At 42.7% G+C, this 19,567-nt stretch overlaps 2 non-coding genes across 2 annotated transcripts; both read right to left on the reverse strand.

Annotated features, from left to right (window-relative positions):
- Positions 1–8,121: 8,121 nt before the first annotated feature.
- Positions 8,122–8,180, reverse strand: LOC127672237 (U7 small nuclear RNA). Its single transcript, XR_007974895.1, has one exon. It is a non-coding gene; the product is annotated as a U7 small nuclear RNA (small nuclear RNA).
- Positions 8,181–8,194: 14 nt separating this feature from the next.
- Positions 8,195–8,257, reverse strand: LOC127672236 (U7 small nuclear RNA). Its single transcript, XR_007974894.1, has one exon. It is a non-coding gene; the product is annotated as a U7 small nuclear RNA (small nuclear RNA).
- Between the last annotated feature and the right edge of the window lie 11,310 nt (positions 8,258–19,567).

Consider the following 19,567-nt stretch of genomic DNA (forward strand, 5'->3'; position numbering starts at 1 on the left):
TCATATAAAGGAAGTGTTTAATGGGGGTTGGCTTACAGTTTCAGAGGTTCAGTCCATTATCATCATGATGGGAAGCATGGCAGCACGCAGCTAGACATGGGGCAGGAGGAGTTGAGTGTTCTACATCTTGATGGCAAGGCAGTCAGGAAAAAACTGTCTTCCACTCTGGGTGGACCATGAGCCTAGGACCTCAAAGTTCACCCCCACAGTGACAAACTTCCTCCAACAAGGCCACACCTGTTCCAACAAGGCCACACCTCCTAACAGTGCCAATCCCACTGGCCAAACATGTTCAAACCACCACAGCGAGCGATTTTCCTGTGTCCCTTGAAAATTAGTGATATATGTGACAAAAGCAGTGTAAAGTGTTATAGACTACAGATGTGATAAATAAGCAAAGAATGGATTTCAGAAACCACACCGTGTTTCTGTCTTCTTCTCTGGCATGAACTCATCCTGGTCTTGGAACTAAGACTAGGAGCAGACCTCAGAGTTGGGGAACTGCGTGACAAGCAATCCCCAGAACCTGCCCTCTCCTCAAGTCTCAGAGTAAGGTCGGGATTGTCTCATGTCAAAGCACCTCGAGTGGTGGAGCACACGTGTACTCACAGCACTCAAGCAGCTGAGACAGGAGGATAATGAGTTTGAGGTCACTGTGGGTTACAAGGAAACCATATTCAAAACACTGGTTTGGGGAGAAGGCTCAATCAGTAATGTGTAGGTGAGCTTACCTGAATTCATATGGCCACCATGCACAAAACATGCTGGGCACAGTAATGTGTGCCTGGCATCCCAGTGCAGAGGCAAGCAGGAGGATACTGGGGGCTTACTAGCCAGTCAGTCTAGCCAAATAGGTAAGTCCCAGAGCCAGCGAGAGACCTTGTTCCGCAAAATAAGGCAGTGAACACTTAAGGACACCCAATGCCAAACTCTGGCCTCCACCTGCACACGCACCAGCACACACATGTGCACACACACAAGAACAAACCCAGCATGTACATGCACACATACCAGTACAAACACGAGCTCACTCTGCATGCAGTGATGTTGCCTGGTGTGATATAGAGCCGGTAGAGAACTCGGCTTGCCTTCCAATGCTGCCTAGTCTTGAGATACTCACTCATCAATCTCAAGCAAATGAGTCCACTGAAGACTCGCTTTCCACTGAAACAGAAGGAAACGACCCCTGTCTTACCACATCACTGGATTCTGAAGATCCTGTGAAAGATACTCGAGGGTCACTTAGGGATATGACACAAATAAGACCCCAGAGTGTGGAGTGGAACAGAGCAACAATTAAACAGAGAGGAAGGCAGCTCATCCTGGTTTTCTCATATCCTTTAACTATTTTTGTTATTGCTGCTATTTATTCCAGGGTTTGTGCTTGCTTCTGCTTTGTAAACTGTATGTCCCTGGCTGGCCTGGGATTGTCTTGCTGAGTCTACTTGCCACGTAGACCAGCCTGGTTGTGGACTCACAGAGATCTAACTGCCTTTACCTGTTGAGTGCCAGGTAAAGGGGTGTGCTATTATTTGTCATACACATGGATGCCTGTCTGTGTCAGTATGTCCACCTGTGTGTCAGTGCCAGAGGCCAGAGGCATTGGATCCTGCTAAAGGCAGGCTTGAGACATCCAATGGGAATGCTGGGAACCCCACTCGAGTCATCTGAGTGTCTGTGAGATGTCTATGCTTTTAATCCCTGAGCCATCTCTCCAACTCATTCTTTAACATTTTAAACATGCTTTCAGATTTCGTTATTTATTTTATCCCTGGAACATGCCTTTGAGGTACACAGGCAATTTGTCTAAGCCAACAAATTATAGATGAGGCATGCTAGACGCTGAGCTGTAAACACCATTTCTCAAGGCGTCATGGTGGCACGATGATTGGTTAGATGGTGGATGTAACCAATGAGGCTTTAATTTCAAATTCCAGCAGATGCCATCCCCCCCCCCCTTGAATGGGTGCTAGACCTTTCTCTCCCTTTCTCCTCTATATGAATGTAGATAATGTCTAATATATCTTAACAAATATATTTTTCCCAAACGGTGGGGGAAGGAAAGTCTAACATGGCAAAGAATAATAAATGTGCATCATTTGGGAGACTGCAGAGGACCTATTAGCTCTCAATTCAGGAAAATTCTCCAGAACTGCAGCTCTAACAGTTCGGGAAAATTCTCCAGAACTGCAGCTCTAAATGGCAGAGCAACATTAATGTTTACTTGCTGAAACCTGATCTTCACCAAGAATTTGAGAAAATTTAAGAAAGATGGCTTCTGAATTTGTTGTCGCCATCTGAAAAAAATATATTAAAAAGAATTCGGAGAGTGAGAGTACTTAGGCTCACCAAATTGTTCCTCCCTCTTGGTATCACACTCCTTTTAGGAAACAGAGGTTCTGCAGATTCTCTTATGAGGGTGTCCAGTGCAAGCAAGGGTTACGGCAGACCCGCACTGTGTGCACACAGAGCTATACACCTAACTCCAGTCTTTCCCATCATCTTCTCAAAGCCACACCTCTGAGTTCTGTTGGCAGGAAGAGCTTCTCCCCTACAGCGATAGATGGTGTTCATCTGTCCTGTCAGCACATCACGAGGTGTTTATAATGCCTGGCTCCCGAACGGCACTGAAGTAATGAAGATAAATAGATTCCGATAGACAGATCTCTACCCACTGAGATCCAGCCATTAATTAGCACATGAATATGTAGGACTTGTTGACTTGCTTCCCACTGCAGAAGGTGTCTGGGAAATTTTGCCGTCAATGCAAATTGGGGTCTGATGTTTGAGAAACTGAAGAATCAGAGCGTTGAGAGTGGGCAGGTTCTAAACTCCGCTGTTAACTGGAGTGGATGGTGGTGTTTTGTAACAGGGCTGTGAGATTTGCTTACCTGAAAAGGGATTCAAAGATCTGAGATTTGAAATTCTGGCTTTGAAAAAGGGGAGGAGCTCCCGTTTTAAACTTCGCCCTCGTCTGCCTCTGGGTCGCGGGGCCCCTTAGCCCAAAGCTCATGTGCTGTGCTAGGCAGTTCCGTTTGAATTACGGAGCTTTAACCACCCACCCCAGCTTCCTATCTCAGGATGTCCTCATTTGGCCCCAATGTGAAACACCCCTACTGTAGAATCTGAGATGGGCGATGGAGTCTGGCAGACACATTTTCTTATTCAACAGATGGACTAGTCTGTGGAGACATGTTCTGTCTCTCCTCTCCTCGGACAGTGTCTGGGCGCCGCCCTAACACCTTCTCAAGGAGAGCAAAGTCCAGAATGGTCCACAATCCGCACTTTCCTTGAGGGCACCAGAGCACCACTGTTCGCTGGAAGAGGAAAGTGGGGTCTGGAATGAATGCCGTGGTTCCAGATCTCCTCTGAGGGTGCTCCAGTGCGCTGAGGTGCTCCAGTGCGCTGAGGCGCCGCAGGCACATATGCCCAGTGAGGAAGTCAGGAACGGGATTGGGTGTCCGAGAGTCTCCCTTTCTATATGCTAGTGTGGAAGAGGAGAGCAGGCAGGCACCCAGGCCCAGTTGGGAGCAAGTGCTGAGTGTGTATGGGGGTGGTGGCCTTCTTCAGAAGTCTTCCTGTTTCTGCTCCTTTAGACAAAGGCCTTCCCCTTGGTGGTAATCTTTAATGAAGCAGTTCTCTGAGACAATCTAAGCTTGTTTCTATATTTTTTTAATTGGGGATAAATGTGAATGCGTACGCTTTCTTCAGGGTGAACCAGGGATTATATCGTTTTGGAGACAGGTGTGAGAATATCCAGGAAAGCTAAGGCTGCTGAGATGCCTCATTAGTATGCAGAGGCATTCTAAGTGCTGTGCTATGTCAATGACTGCCTGTGGTCACCTCAGTTGGCGTGGGGGTGGGGGGGATGGGGGGGGATGGGGGGTGGGGGGATAGGGGGTGAGGGGTGAGGGTGGGAAGGTGGGGGGATGGGGGGTGGGGGGTGAGGGTGGGGGGTGGGGGAGTGGGGAGGTGGGGGGATGGAGAGTGAGGGTGGGGGGTGGGGGGTGGGGGGGCATGGCTATATGCTCCAGAGAAGGCACAAAGGTCGAAGGAGCACCCCACTCTTGCTGTCTCAAATCTCTGAGATTCCCGGGGTTTGAGCATGTTCCGCCTCACTAGTTCTTACGCCCGTCTGATGGCACAGTCCACGTGCCCTACACTAGTCTAGCTATCGTCTTTCTTTTTGACCTGGCAGAGTGTGGTCCCATGAGAGCACAAGGGGTTATACTTACAAAGTGATGGGCAACTGATAAGACACCCCCTTTCTTCTCCTACTTTCCTTGTGCCCTGGGATCTCTCTAATACAGACACAGCGTGTGAGCTTGGCTTCCAGAGGACTTTGATTTCTGAGAAAAATGAGCCACGGTGCTGCTCTTGTGAATCAAAAGAACAAATACAAACTTTGGTGCTCAGCCCTAATCTCAACTCGTGACTGCTTCAGAAAATGGAGCATCATTTGGCACATGTTTTACCAGTCTGTCTATCTACAGAAAGATACAATTCCCTTCAAAATGGTCTTCAAAAGAGGCAAAGGAGGCAAGGCATGGATCCCCCTTACTGAGACTTCTATCTGTATGTTGGGAAGAGCCCATGTTCTCTTCCCCACAGCTAGCAGTTTGGCTTGAGTCATCACTGAGCCGCAGTTTGACTCCCTAAGCCTCTGACTGTCCTCACTATCACCGTTCTCCACCACTACTCAGGCTTTGATACTGGCTCTCCTATGAAAGCAAATTTGAAGGTAATTCTAAAGCATTTCTACAGGGCCTCACCACAGAATAAAGAGTCCTAGTTAATGAGAGGGACTATCAGTTTCACAAACAGAAATCTGAATTCTGAGATTCGACGTAAAACATTCTCACTTGGTTTATTTTGAGTATTTTCTTGGACCCCATGTCTTTTAAGCTTATACAAAGTTGATTTGGAAGCTCTGGCCATGATCACTGGCCCAGTGTTCTTCCCTAACCCTGGTCCCCATTTTCTTCTGGTCAGAAACCTTGCTCCCTATATAGAGTTGGATACAGGACACAGGACGGCCCAGTCTTAGTATCTTTACCCTTCAAGACTATTGTGGGTGTTGAGGGGTCCTAGACCCAGGTTACAGAATATATGGGGTGTCTGTGTTACTCTTGTTGTTTCTTTGTTTGTTTGTTTGTTTTCCAGACAGGGTTTCTCTGTGTAGCCCTGGCTATACTGAAACTCACTCTGTAGACCAGGCTGGCCTTGAACTTACAGAGACACATCTGCCTCTGCCTGCTGAGTGTTGGCATTAAAGATGTGTTCCACCACTGCCCAACCTTTTTTTTTTTCTTAAACAGAACCTGACATGGAAGACTTCCTTGTTTCTTTACTAGAAAATAGAGAGACGGAATCACAGCGTTTCCATTACGAAAGATCACAACCTGCTGTGTTCAAAAGAATGGAGCTGAGACCAAAAGAGAAACAGAAGTGAGACGATAGTGTCTTGCTGCCATCAAATTGCCAGATCCAGTCACTGAGTATCTTGGATTCCTGCAGTTCATTTTCATCGCAGGGGTAGCCCAGTTTCTTACCAATAAATCTAATTCTTTGCTTAAACTGCCTGAAATTGAGTTTCTGTCACTTGTAATCAAAAAATTTAGGCAAATATAGGTGAATATAAGGAGCAACACTTTTGCTCTGCCTTGATACACTCTGTTCCTCTCGCCTCTTCTCTGTCCAGAAGAATGACTGCCACAGAGGTGGAGCAGTATGTCACCATCACCCTGTGTACTCATTAGTTAAGTTGTACTTTCAGAGTGTATTTGGACTGTGATCCGTCCATCACGTCATTTCTGATGACATTTAGAGATTTTGTTTGGATGATCTCACAGGCCAGAATGCAAAGCTACAGCTTAAACCAAGAGAAGTCAACCCAACCACTTTGCTCTGCTGGCTTTCATGTCTATAGCAGATAGAAGAAAAAAAAACAAAGTTTCCATTTTGTTTTGTCTGATTCTGACTCAGTGTCAGGTGAGTAGAAAGCTTGGCTTTTTACCACCGACTCTCACGATCATTTATTTTCATAGCGTCCAGAGACAGACAGCTGAGTAATTATATGGCATGGAGTACCGAATTGCACTCGATAATTACATGGGAGCTTCAGTGTGGGGAATAAAGAGTTACCAAAATAACACATTGTTTCTGACAGAATGGGAGGAAAGTATAGTTCTGATTCCATCAGGAGCAGCTGCCTGCCGTGAGCCTAAGGTCCAGCCTGCTACTGTGTGCACAGATGTGAGTCAGCTCAAGACTCTGAGAAGCACACTCCTGTGGGTGGGACATGCCTTTTTCTGAGGAATATTATGTTACCTCCTTATTTATTATTATTGTTGTTGTTTTACTGTTGTTTTCTCATTTGAAACATTTTATTTTGTTTTCTGTTGTTATTTGGCTGGCTGGTTGCTTAGTTACTTGGTTGGGTTTTTGAGACAGGGTCTCACTATGTAGCCCAAACTGGCCTGGAACTCACTTAGCTTGGATTCAGATTTGCTGCAGTCCTCCTGCCTCTGCCTCCCATGTGCCAAGATTGAAGAAATGAGTTCTTTTCTTATTTGAAATTTTTTCTGTTACAAAATATTCGATTTGTATGTGGATGTCATTCTAGCCTCTGGCATGTTTTCTTCAGAGATACACAGGCCCTCATAACTATGTATCCTGCTGTGGAATGTGACTAGGTCCAAGATGAGTCAATATTGATTCTAATTGGGGTTAACCAAGCCATTACTTTATGTGTTTTGTTTCAGAGTGCTAATGAGTACACACACACAAACAACTCGCAAGCACACACACACACACACACACACACACACACACACACACACGGTAACATGATTATTTCCCTCAGAATTCCAAGAGCAGTCCTAACCCTTCCTAAAGGCTTGTACGTGATTAATCTACCCTAGGATAACACAACTATGGCTATGCCTTAATCTTTCTCCTTGCAATCACCAGATGATGAATAACTGACTGTGGATCAATTTTTATGTTTTTATAAGAGGGGGAATCCACAATACTGTAGTGTAGCCAGCCATCTACACCAAACTGCAGGGTTCCTTTATCAGTGCGCTAATTCCACACAGAGAACCAAAAGCAGACTTACAGAAAATGCTTCAGAAGATGATAGAGAATGAGACAAAGGAAGGCGGTGAGGGCTCTAGATGGTCACAGAGGTGAGTGATTCTCCTCAGCTTCTATATACGCACATACTCAACATGTGAGACATGTCCGATCAACTCATACTAGACATATACTCAACAAATGCTGCAGAAGGTTCTACAGAACAGTAGAAGAAAAAGACTGCAAATCTCCCGCTCTCATAAAGTACTTGACACACCTAAAGACATTGCAGATAGAAATTATTGGGTGAAAATGAAGGCAGTGAGGTCAGTGGGAGGCAAGCACGTATGTAGTATACATAGAGGGGATCCTCTCAGAAGCATCTGATGGCCCATAGTGATTTTTTTTGGTAGTTGTTTTTTTTTTCCTTTTTTAAAATTCGATATATTTTTTATTTACATTTCAAATTATTTCCCCTTTCCTGGCTTCCCACTCCCCGAAAGTCCCATAAGCCCTCTTCCCTCCCTCTGTTCCCCCACCCACCCCTTCCCACTTCCCTGTTCTGGTATTGCCCTATACTGCTGCACTGAGCCTTTCCAGAACCAGGGGCCACTCCTCCGTTCTTCTTGGACATCTTTTGATATGTGGATTATGACTTGGGTAATCCAAGTTTCTAGGCTAATATCCGCTTATCAGTGAGTGCATACCATGAGTGATCTTTTGAGACTTGGTTATCTACACAAAAGAAATGTCACCACACAAAAATCAGCCAGCCAAGAACTGACATTTTTGCCAGGAACAGCCTCAGCTTGGAGAGGAGTTCTGGGAATGAGGGTTCTGGGGGTGGAGGTGGGGTGTTTGGGAGTAGCGAGGAAAATAACTTGAAATGGGTACAAGCTGACAGCTCTGTTTTCTGTGCAAGATGGCTCTCTAGACAGCTCTCTACTAGAGGCAGCTCTCTCTTGCTAGAAAAGAAAATTTAAAAGCTCTCTTGATTGTTCATGGGTTTTCTGACCAAAGTAGAAAAGCTGCTAGACAAACTTCTTGGGTTTTCCTACCAAAGAAATCCTGCTAAAAAAATGTCTTAAAGAGCTGTAACAGCTCTCTGGGATAGCTTTTGAGTTTTCCAACCAAAGTCAGAAATCCTGCTAGAAAAATTCTGAAAGAGCTGTGTTCACTCTCCAAACAGTACTCTCTGGCTAGCTCTCTCTTGCTCAGTCTTTTATTTGCATATTAATTCAATTTTCGACCCTGGGTTGCCTTTGATTATTCAATGAATCAACATTTTATGACCTTAGCCCCTTGACCCAGAGAAAAGACAGCAAGTACATTAAAAAAAAAAAAGAGAGAGATTCGGGCGGTGGTGGCGGTGGCGGCTGTGCAGCAGTGGCTGGTCCAGCTGAAGGGCCATCAGCAGTGGAACCAAGGCGAAACAGGGTCCAGTTAGGCCCTGTGCCCACGATCACTGACCTTCGCTGACCAGCTGGGCTGCAAGCAGCTGCGGATTTGCGGTGCCTTTCGCTCCAAAGAAGCCACTTCAGAACTCGGCCTCCCGCCAGTCAGGAGAGGCTCACCTCCATCTTGGTTTCGGACTCCAGAGAGATCTGACAGACTGAGATACACAAACATAACCCAAGGCTAACATCGCGGGGGTCTGAGCCCGACGATGGCCTGTACCCAGGCCCTGGGCTGTTCGGGGGGCCATCGGGAGGCCATCGGGGGGCCAACCCAGCCAGGAGGTATTTTTGCCCCGGCCGGCGCGCGCGCCGCCATTTTGCCTACAGGACGCCAGAGAGCTCTGGAGGGCAGAGCTGGCTAACAAGCATACCCTGAGGCTAACAAAGGGGGGGGTCTAGGCCCCAACAGGCCCTGAACTGACCCCAAGAACTGGGCGGCTTGGTGGGTCATCTGTGTGTCAACCCGCCCAGGAGGTTGTTAGCCCAGCAGACTCTCCCGGCGCTTTCGGGGAGCACGAGCGCGCACGTCCGCCATCCTGGTCACCTGGTGGACCCTGTTGACAGTCATAGCCCAAGGGGAACTTTGCTAGGACCTTGGCCTTCAAGGCTTTTGCCTGGACCCAGGGCCTGGGCGGCCAGACTAACCTTGTGTGCGCCAGCCCGGTTGGGGGATCAGCTGCCCAGCAGAGTGATCAGCACGCGGGGGAGGTCCCGGGAGCATTCACCTTCTGTGCTCCCCTGGAGGTGCACACGGGCTCCATCTGGTTCACAGACACAATCTGGGGCAAAGCACACTAGAACTGCAAGGGCACCCAAGAGCACATCAGCAATCTGCTACAGGGGAAAGCCAGCCATATAGTGTTGCAGTAATAGCCCCAGAGCCCCTCAGGAGGCCCAAACACTAGCCAGGGACTAGACCAACTAACTCCAGAGAATAAGATGGCAAAGGGCAAATGCAGGAACGCTACTAACAGAAATCTAGGCAATATGGCAGCATCTAAACCAAACTCTCCAACATCAGCAAGTCCTGGTTATACCAACACACCAGAGAAACAAGATTTGGATTTAAAATCACTGATCATGATGCTGCTAGAAGAACACAAAAAGGACATAAATGAATCTCTTAAAGAAATACAGGGGAACATGAATAAGCTAGAAACCCGTATAATGGAAACACAAAAATCACTTAAAGAAATGCAGGAGAATAAGGCTCAAGAGATAGAAGCCAATAAAGAAGAAAGGCAAAAAAAAAAAATTAAAGAAATGCAGGAGAACTTGAGTCAAGAGGCAGAAGTCATGAAAGAGGAAACTCAAAAATTTCTTAAAGAATTACAGGAAAACAAAAACAAACAAATGATGGAACTGAGCAAAACCATCCTGGATCTAAAAACAGAAGTAGAAACAACTAAGAAATCACAAAGGGAGACAACTTTGGAGATAGAAAACCTTGAGAAGAAATCAGGGGCCATAGATACAAATATGAACAACAGAATACAAGAGATGGAAGAGAGAATTTCAGATGCCGAAGATACCATAGAAACCATTGACTCAACAGTCAAAGAAAATGCAAAATGCAAAAAGCTTGTATCCCAGAATATCCAGGAAATACAGGATACAATGAGAAGACCAAACCTAAGGATTATAGGTATAGATGAGAGTGAAGATTTACAACTGAAAGGGCCAGCAAATATCATTAACAAAATTATGGAAGAAAACTTTCCCAACTTAAAGAGAGAGATGCCTATGAATATACAAGAAGCCTACAGAACTCCAAACAGACTGGATCTGAGCAGAAATACCTCTTGTCACATAATAATTAAAACCCCAAATGCACTAAACAAAGAAAGAATATTAAAGGCAGTAAGAGAAAAAGGCCAAGTAACATATAAAGGAAGACCTATCAGAATCACAGCGGACTTCTCACCAGTGACCATGAAAGCTAGAAGATCCTGGGCAGATCTCATGCAAACTCTAAGAGAACACAAATGTCAGCCAAGACTACTATACCCAGCAAAACTCTCAATCACAATAGATGGAGAAACCAAGGCATTCCATGACAAAACCAAATTTACACAATATCTTCCCACAAACCCAGCCCTACAAAGAATAATAGGAGGAAAACTCCAATACAAGGAGGGAAACTATACCCTGGAAAAAGTAAGATAGTAACCTTCCTTCATCAAACCCAAAAGAAGATAATCACTCAAATATAAAAATAACATCAAAAATGATAGGAAGTAATAATCTCTATTCCTTATTATCTCTTAACATCAATGGACTCAATTCCCCAATAAAAAGATATAGACTAACAGACTGGATAAGAAAACAGGACCCTACATTTTGCTGCATACAGGAAACACACCTAAATGTCAAAGACATAACTACCTTAGAGTAAAAGGCTGGAAGACAATTTTACAAGCCAATGGTCTTGGGAAACGAGCTGGAGTAGCCATTCTAATATCAGATAAAATTGACTTTCAACCTAAAGTCATCAAAAGAGACACTGAGGGACACTTCTTGCTGGTCAAAGGAAAAATCCACCAAGAAGAACTTTCAATTCTGAACATCTATGCGCCAAATGCAAGGGCTCCCTCATTCGTAAAAGAAACTTTACTAAAGCTCAAAGCACACATTGCACCTAACACAATAATTGTGGGGGACTTCAACACTCCACTCTCCTCAATGGACCGATCAGGAAAACAGAAACTAAACAGGGACACAGTAAAACTAATTGAAGCTTTGGACCAATTGGATTTGATGGATATTTATAGAACATTTCACCCTAAAGCAAAAGAATATACCTTTTTCTCAGCACCTCATGGTACCTTCTCCAAAATTGACCATATAATTGGTCACAAGACAGACCTCAACAAATACAAGAATATCGAACTAATCCCATGCCTCCTATCAGATCACTCTGGTGTAAGAGTGGTTTTCAATAGCAACAAAAACAACAGAAAGCCCACATACACATGGAAGCTGAACAATACTCTACTCAATGACACCTTGGCCAAAGAAGAAATCAAGAAAGAAATCAGAGACTTTTTAGAATTTAATGAAAATGAAGGGACAACATACCCAAATCTTTGGGACACAATGAAAGCAGTGCTAAGAGGAAAACTCATAGCCCTGAGTGCCTCCAAAAAGAAAATGGAGAGAGCATACACCAGCAGCTTAATGACACACCAGAAAGCCCTGGAACAAAAAGAAGCTATTTCACCCAGGAGGAGTAGAAGACAGGAAATCATCAAACTCAGGGCTGAAATCAATCAAGTGGAAACAAAGAGAACCATACAAAGAATCAACGAGTCCAGGAGCTGGTTCTTTGAGAAAATCAACAAGATAGATAAACCCTTAGCCAGACTGACCAAAGGGCACAGAGAAAGTATCCAAATTAACAAAATTAGAAATGAAAAGGGAGATATTACAACAGAAACTGAGGAAATCCAAAAAATCGTCAGATCCTACTACAAAAGCCTATACTCAACACAACTGGAGAATCTGGAGGAAATGGACAATTTCCTAGACAGATACCAAATACCAAAATTAAATCAGGACCAAATAGATCATCTAAACAGTCCCATAACCCCTAAAGAAATAGAAGGAGTCATAGAAAGTCTTCCAACCAAAAAAAGCACAGGACTAGATGGTTTCAGTGCAGAATTCTATCAGACCTTCAAAGAAGACTTAACACCAATACTCTTCAAACTATTCCACAAAATAGAAACAGAAGGAACCATACCCAATTCCTTCTACGAAGCCACAATTACGCTGATACCAAAACCACACAAAGATCCAACAAAGAAAGAAAACTTCAGACCAATCTCCCTTATGAACATCGATGCAAAAATACTCAATAAAATTCTTGCCAACCGAATCCAAAAACACATCAAAACGATCATCCACCATGATCAAGTAGGCTTTATCCCAGGGATGCAGGGTTGGTTCAATATACGGAAATCCATCAATGCAATCCACTACATAAACAAACTCAAAGAAAAAAACCACATGGTCATTTCATTGGATGCTGAAAAAACATTTGAAAAATTCAGCATCCTTTCATGCTTAAAGTCTTGGAAAGAACAGGAATTCAAGGCCCATACTTAAACATAGTAAAAGCAATATACAGCAAACCGGTAGCCAGCATCAAACTAAATGGAGAGAAACTTGAAGCAATCCCTCTAAAATCAGGGACTAGACAGGGCTGCCCCCTTTCTCCTTATCTTTTCAATATTGTACTTGAGTTACTAGCTCGGGCAATTCGACAACATAAGGAGGTCAAAGGGATACAAATTGGAAAGGAAGAAGTCAAACTATCATTATTTGCAGACGACATGATAGTCTACCTAAGTGACCCAAAAAACTCCACTAGAGAACTCCTACAGCTGATAAACAACTTCAGCAAAGTGGCAGGTTATAAAATCAACTCAAGCAAATCAGTGGCCTTCCTATACTCAAAGGATAAGCAGGCTGAGAAAGAAATTAGGGAAATGACCCCCTTCACAATAGCCACAAACAGTATAAAGTATCTTGGGGTGACTCTTACCAAACATGTGAAAGATCTGTATGACAAGAACTTCAAGACTCTGAAGAAGGAAATGGAAGAAGACCTCAAAAAATGGGAAAACCCCCCATGCTCATGAATCAGTAGAATCAATATAGTTAAAATGGCCATTTTGCCAAAAGCAATATACAGATTCAATGCAATACCCATCAAAATCCCAACTCAATTCTTCACAGAGTTAGAAAGAGCAATTAACAAATTCATCTGGAATAACAAAAAACCCAGGATAGCTAAAACTATTCTCAGCAACAAAAGAAATTCTGCGGGAATCAGTATCCCTGACCTCAAGCAATACTACAGAGCAATAGTGTTAAAAACTGCATGGTATTGGTACAGTGACAGGTGGATCAATGGAACAGGATTGAAGATCCAGAAATGAACCCACACACCTATGGCCACTTGATCCTTGACAAAGGGGCTGAAAACTTCCAATGGAAAAAAGATAGCCTTTTCAACAAATGGTGCTGGTCCAACTGGAGGTCAGCATGCAAAAGAATGCAAATTGATCCATCCTTGTCTCCTTGTACTAAGCTCAAATCCAAATGCATCAAGGACCTCCACATAAAGCCAGACACTCTGAAGCTAATAGAAAAGAAACTGGGGAAGACCCTTGAGGACATCGGTATAGGGAGAAAGTTTCTGAACAGAACACCTATAGCATATGCTCTAAGATCAAGAATTGACAAATGAGACCTCATAAAATTACAAAGTTTCTGTACGGCAAAGGACACCATCAAAAGGACAAATCGGCAACCAACAAATTGGGAAAAGATCTTCACCAATCCTACATCAGATAGAGGGCTAATATCCAATATATATAAAGAACTCAAGAAGTTAGACTCCAGAAAACCAAACAACCCTATTAAAAAATGGGGTACAGAGTTAAACATAGAATTCCCACCTGAAGAACTTCGGATGGCAGAGAAACACCTTTAAAAATGCTCAACTTCATTAGTCATTAGGGAAATGCAAATCAAAACAACCCTGAGATTTCATCTTACACCATTCAGAATGGCTAAGATTAAAAATTCAAGAGACAGCAGGTGTTGGCAAGGATGTGGAGAAAGAGGAACACTCCTCCACTGCTGGTGGGGTTGCAAATTGGTACAACCACTCTGGAAATCAGTCTGGCGGTTCCTCCGAAAACTGGGCACCTCACTTCCAGAAGATCCTGCTATACCACTCCTGGGCATATACCCTAAAGATTCCCCAGCATGTAATAAGGATACATGTTCCACTATGTTCATAGCAGCCCTATTTATAATTGCCAGAAGTTGGAAAGAACCCAGGTATCCCTCAACAGAAGAGGGGATGCAAAAAATGTGGTATATCTACACAATTGAGTACTATTCAGCCATTAGAAACAATGAATTCATGAAATTCTTAGGCAAATGGATGGAGCTGGAGAACATCATACTAAGTGAGGTAACCCAGACTCAAAAGATGAATCATGGTATGCACTCACTAATAAGTGGATATTAACCTAGAAAACTGGAATACCCAAAACATAATCTACACATCAAATGAGGTACAAGAAGAACGGAGGAGTGGCCCCTTGTTCTGAAAAGACTCAGTGAAGCAGTATAGAGCAAAATCAGAACAGGGAAGTGGGAAGGGTTGGGTGGAAAAACAGGGGGAGGGAAGGGGACTGATGGGACTCTTGGGGAGTGGGGTCCAGAAAAGGGGAAATCATTTGAGATGTAAATAAATATACCAATAAAAAAAAAAGAAAAAATTCAAAAATAACAATACAATAAAAAAAAAAAGCATAGCAATGAATTCAGAGCTCTGCTTGCCTTTGTAAGCATGGACAATAAGCTGGCTGGGTGGGATCCAGCACTGACATTACCATTTCCACCCCCACCTGGGTCTCAACTAGCTTTGTCCCAAGATGACCTTGAACTCAGGAATCTGCCTGTCTTTGTAAGCACAAACAATAAACTTAGATGAGTATGATCTTGTCCTGGTACCCCAGCTCCACGGGATCTGATGCCCTCTTCTATAGTGAGAGCGTTTTTCATAGTGTATGGATATATCACCTGTCAATTCAAAAGCCTAATGCCTATGGATTAGGCAGAAAATGGGAGGTGGAACATTCAGGAGAAAGAGAGAATTCTGGGACAGGGCCAGGCATGGAAAGATTTCCCAGGGAAGATGTGAGGAGACAGACACATGATATCTGTGCACAGAAAACCAGTCCCATGGCAAAATATAGATCAAAATAAATGGGGCATCTTAAGCTATGATTCTAGTCAGAGAGGAGCCTAGCTACATGGCCAAGGTATTTGTAAATATATTTTAAGTCTGGGTCTTATTTCTGGGAGAATGGGAGCTAGGAGAAAGAACTTGAACTAACTTCTACACTCTACTGACCTCCATGGGCACTCAAACATACACACACATATCCACAAACATACACATCATTTTTTTAAAAGTAAGTCTTAAAAACAAAATCTGATTATGCTAATTATGATGAGCCTCTTTTTTTCCAATTTTTTAAAAACAAACATTAAAATTTTATTAAAGCTGTGATGATAGTGATAAATGCCAAGTATCTCTGTGTTAAATTTCCTTTTCATAGTGGGAGATTATAGGAAATATAATTCCAGTAAACAGTAACATTCAAAATGCAGGTAAGCTTATCTGCATGTAATAAAATGGCTGTATTGTCTTAAGACAATTCTAATAACTATTATCTTGTTTTTAAGATGAAATTTAACTTAGATTTATAGCATTAAGATAAAAATCATTGCCTTTCTACCTGTACTTTCCCCTTCTAAAAACAGGTTTTTCAAGGTTCTGATCTTGCATGTTCAATTTAAACTTTTTTGTAAGGAGGGGTGGGGGGACATAGTGGCTTGTGTAGGCTTAGATTTTTTTAAACCTACTTTTAATAAGGGTTCTCAGACACTTTGACTCCCCCACACCCATCTAGCCCATCATCAGAAGGTAAGGGAGAAAAGATGGTAAATAGAACAAGGGGATGTGGACCTGTTTAGAAGTAGTTTTTTGAGGTGATTTCAACCTCCATTGTCTGTGCAGTTCAGTAGTGTCAGGATAGCAAACATGAATCAGCAGAGGTGGCATGATCCAACAGAAACAGTCAGGCCTCTGCTGAATTGACATGAATCAGTGGGACTGACCAGAATCAGCTGGGATGCCAGAAGTTCTCTGTGACACCTCACTCAATGAAGCAAAGACGAGGAAGACTAGAGACCACCGAAGCATTGCAAGGCTAGCTATGCAAGTGTGATATTGCTGTCAATTGAGTCCTATTTATACTCTCTCCAAACATCATTTGTCCTCCCACGGGTCTTAACTCAGCAAACAAAACAAAACAAAACAAAACAAAACAAAAAAACCCACTTGTCTACATCACATGACACATCCAGAAACTTCCACTTCAGGCTTCTGCTTTAGGTATGACCTCATCCGCATGGACAGTGGCCCTCATCTGAGGAGTCTATATTATAGAGTCCGCTGAGCTCTAGTATTTCTAGAATACAAAGACTGGGATGATGACTTAGATCTATGCTTTCAGCCTTCCCTGAGTAGTTAATATGCTTAAAAATGAAAATGTCAAAACTTTTGTCCTGCTTTGATTACCTCATGAACGTGCATGAAACAAAATAAATACTTTTAAACAACAGCAGTTTCTAACTGTTTGATGTAACAGAACTTAAATTTGATAGTTTAAAAAGAATTTTTATCTGATACTGTTAATGAAGCAGTTTGAATAAAAAGGGCCTCTTATGCGTTCATATATTTGCACGTTTAGTCTTCAGTTGATGAACTGCTGCCTGTGGAAGAGGAGATAAAACTCACAGCTATTGTTCCAGCACCAGGCCTGCCTGCTTCCCACCAAGATGATAATGGACTAACCCTCTGAAACTGTAAGCAAGCCTCTAGTTAAATGGTTTTCTTTATAAGAGTTGCCTTGGTCATGGTGTCTCTTCACAGCAACAGAACTGTGACTACGACAGGTAATATTTTTCACCTATGTTTGGAACTTAGCTATTCGAGACACAATATAGATGTTTTCATGTGTGTCCCCATCTGTTTGTGATGAAGCCAATGCATTTCCTATATCAGACTAGTAGACCATACCCCATGATGTCACCTTGTGGTTTTAAGACAGTTCATTTACATAATATACCAACTGGGTCTTGCAGATTCTTCTGCAGTCAAGAACCTTTAACACAGTGGCAAAAGTAAGTGGCTCTTTCTTTTTGGATTTCTTCCTGACCACCCCAGATTCTTACAAAAACAAACAGATAAACAAGTCCTATCTATAAAAGGCAGCCATACTTTTTGTTGTTGTTTTTTTTTTTTCTGTTGGTGTTTGTTTGTTTAAATCTTGACCCACACACACACCCAAAACACACATACACACACACACACACACACACACATACACACACACACATACACACACACACATACACACACACACACACACACACATACACACACACACACATATACACACACACATACACACACACATACACACACACATACACACACACACACACACACACACACACCTGCCACACACACTCAAGGCTCCTTGTGTGCCCTACATTTGCCTCTCAGCCCACTGAATCCCCATCGACTAAGCTAACTCTAGAGTTGGGTTAAGCATGCTGCCCCAACTCCCAGTAAGCTTTTGGGCTTTTGTTCTTGCCAGTGAAAATAACTCTAGAATTGAGCAGTGCATGCTAATGCTGATTCCCAGCCATGAAAAACTTAGCTCTAATTACAACGGTAACTTCCATTTTCCAAGTTTCTAACTGTTACACTCTTTTCATTCCTTTTCATTTGTTTCACAAATGTATTCCCTATAATCAGATCAAATTACATGCCCATATTAAAAAAAAAAATTACTTGGCCTTATACTGTGTCACCAAGTAGCTTAAGTCGACTGCTTTAAAAAAAATGACCAGTAACTGACAATTTAAACTTCAATATCATCTCCTAGATACATCTGACTTGTAAGAGACAAAAAAATAGATGATTCTTACACCTAAGTTCTTCTTCAATACTAGCATAGCTCACCTTCTGGGTGTGGTAACTGTATTTAAAGGCTAATATCAATGAGGATATAGGGATTAAAAAACAGAAATACTTTTGCCCCTTGCCCCTAGCTCTGCTAGATTCTGTGGGACCAGGGAATGATAAGACACTCCCAAGTGGTCCTGTAGCTCCTTTGGTGAGTCCCTTGTTCTATTGGCTAGGAAGATCATGTGCACATTCCACAAAGAGGAGTCAACACAAACGAAAATGTCTGCCCTGCTCCCAAAAGAAGCCACATTTCCTCCATTATCCTAGTGTCTAATGTACATGCACTGGGAAACACGGTACTCCTATATAAAGAATGAGAGAGAAAATTATAGAATTGTTCTTGTTAGTTATACTTTTTTTTATTTTTACTTTGGCTTCTCTGCCTTTTTTTTTATTCTTTTTTTTTTTAATTCAATGTATTCTTTACATTTCAAATTATTTCCCCTTTTCTGGGTCCCCACTCCCCACAAGTCCCATAAGCCCTCTTCCCTCCCCCTGTTCCTCCATCTACTCCTTCCCACTTCCCTGTTCTGGTATTCCCCTATACTGTTGCATTGAGTCTTTCCAGAAGCAGAAGCTATGGATAGAAGTGAGAATATGGTACTTTTCATATTACTTAGAAGAAAATCTGTAAATCTAAAGTTGTTGCTGTTCTTAAGACATTATGATAACTACTTCATCTTTATTTAGGAGCTCCCCTTCCCTGATTTGTACCATCTTGAAGTTTGGAGTGTTTCTGCCCCAAAACAAAGCTCCCTCCATGACCACCACTGAGGTTACTACTGGTGCTAGGTAATGGGAGGTGATCCAAAGTGACAGGGCTCAACTTGACTTAGCCCTGGATCGCAGAATCTCCTAGGTTTCTTGATGAACATGCTCTGTGCTTTTAAGAATGACAAAGATCAATAAAAAAAAGAAATATTACACCAGAGATGCAAGAGGCCTTAGGTACAATCTCTCGCATCTCTCTCTCTCTCTCTCTCTCTCTCTCTCTCACACACACACACACAGAGAGAGAGAGAGAAAGAGAGAGAGAGAGAGAGAGAGAGAGAGAGAGAGATACCTTTTAAGGGAGAAGCATTTTTGAAACTACAAATATTTAAAACCATGATGCTGTCCTACACAAATTCTGATTGAATTAATTTTAAAGAGGCAGATTTTATTCTGTCAAAGAACCTGTTTATCTAAGCATTCTGTATTTTTTAATGATAAGAACTATCTCCTTCATGTTGACACATTTTCCTAGTAAGTCTAGACTATGTATTTGCTGTTTGTTTATTTGTTGTTTGTTTGTGGTTTGTATGTGATAATGAATTTATGAACTCTATTATTTTAGGGTTGATCAACCCCAAAACAAGTTACAAAATATGGTTTTCCTGTGAGGTTACATCCTCGTCAGCTTGGA

The sequence above is a fragment of the Apodemus sylvaticus genome, chromosome 21, assembly GCF_947179515.1.
Source record: "Apodemus sylvaticus chromosome 21, mApoSyl1.1, whole genome shotgun sequence".
NCBI classification, from domain to species: Eukaryota; Metazoa; Chordata; class Mammalia; order Rodentia; family Muridae; genus Apodemus; species Apodemus sylvaticus.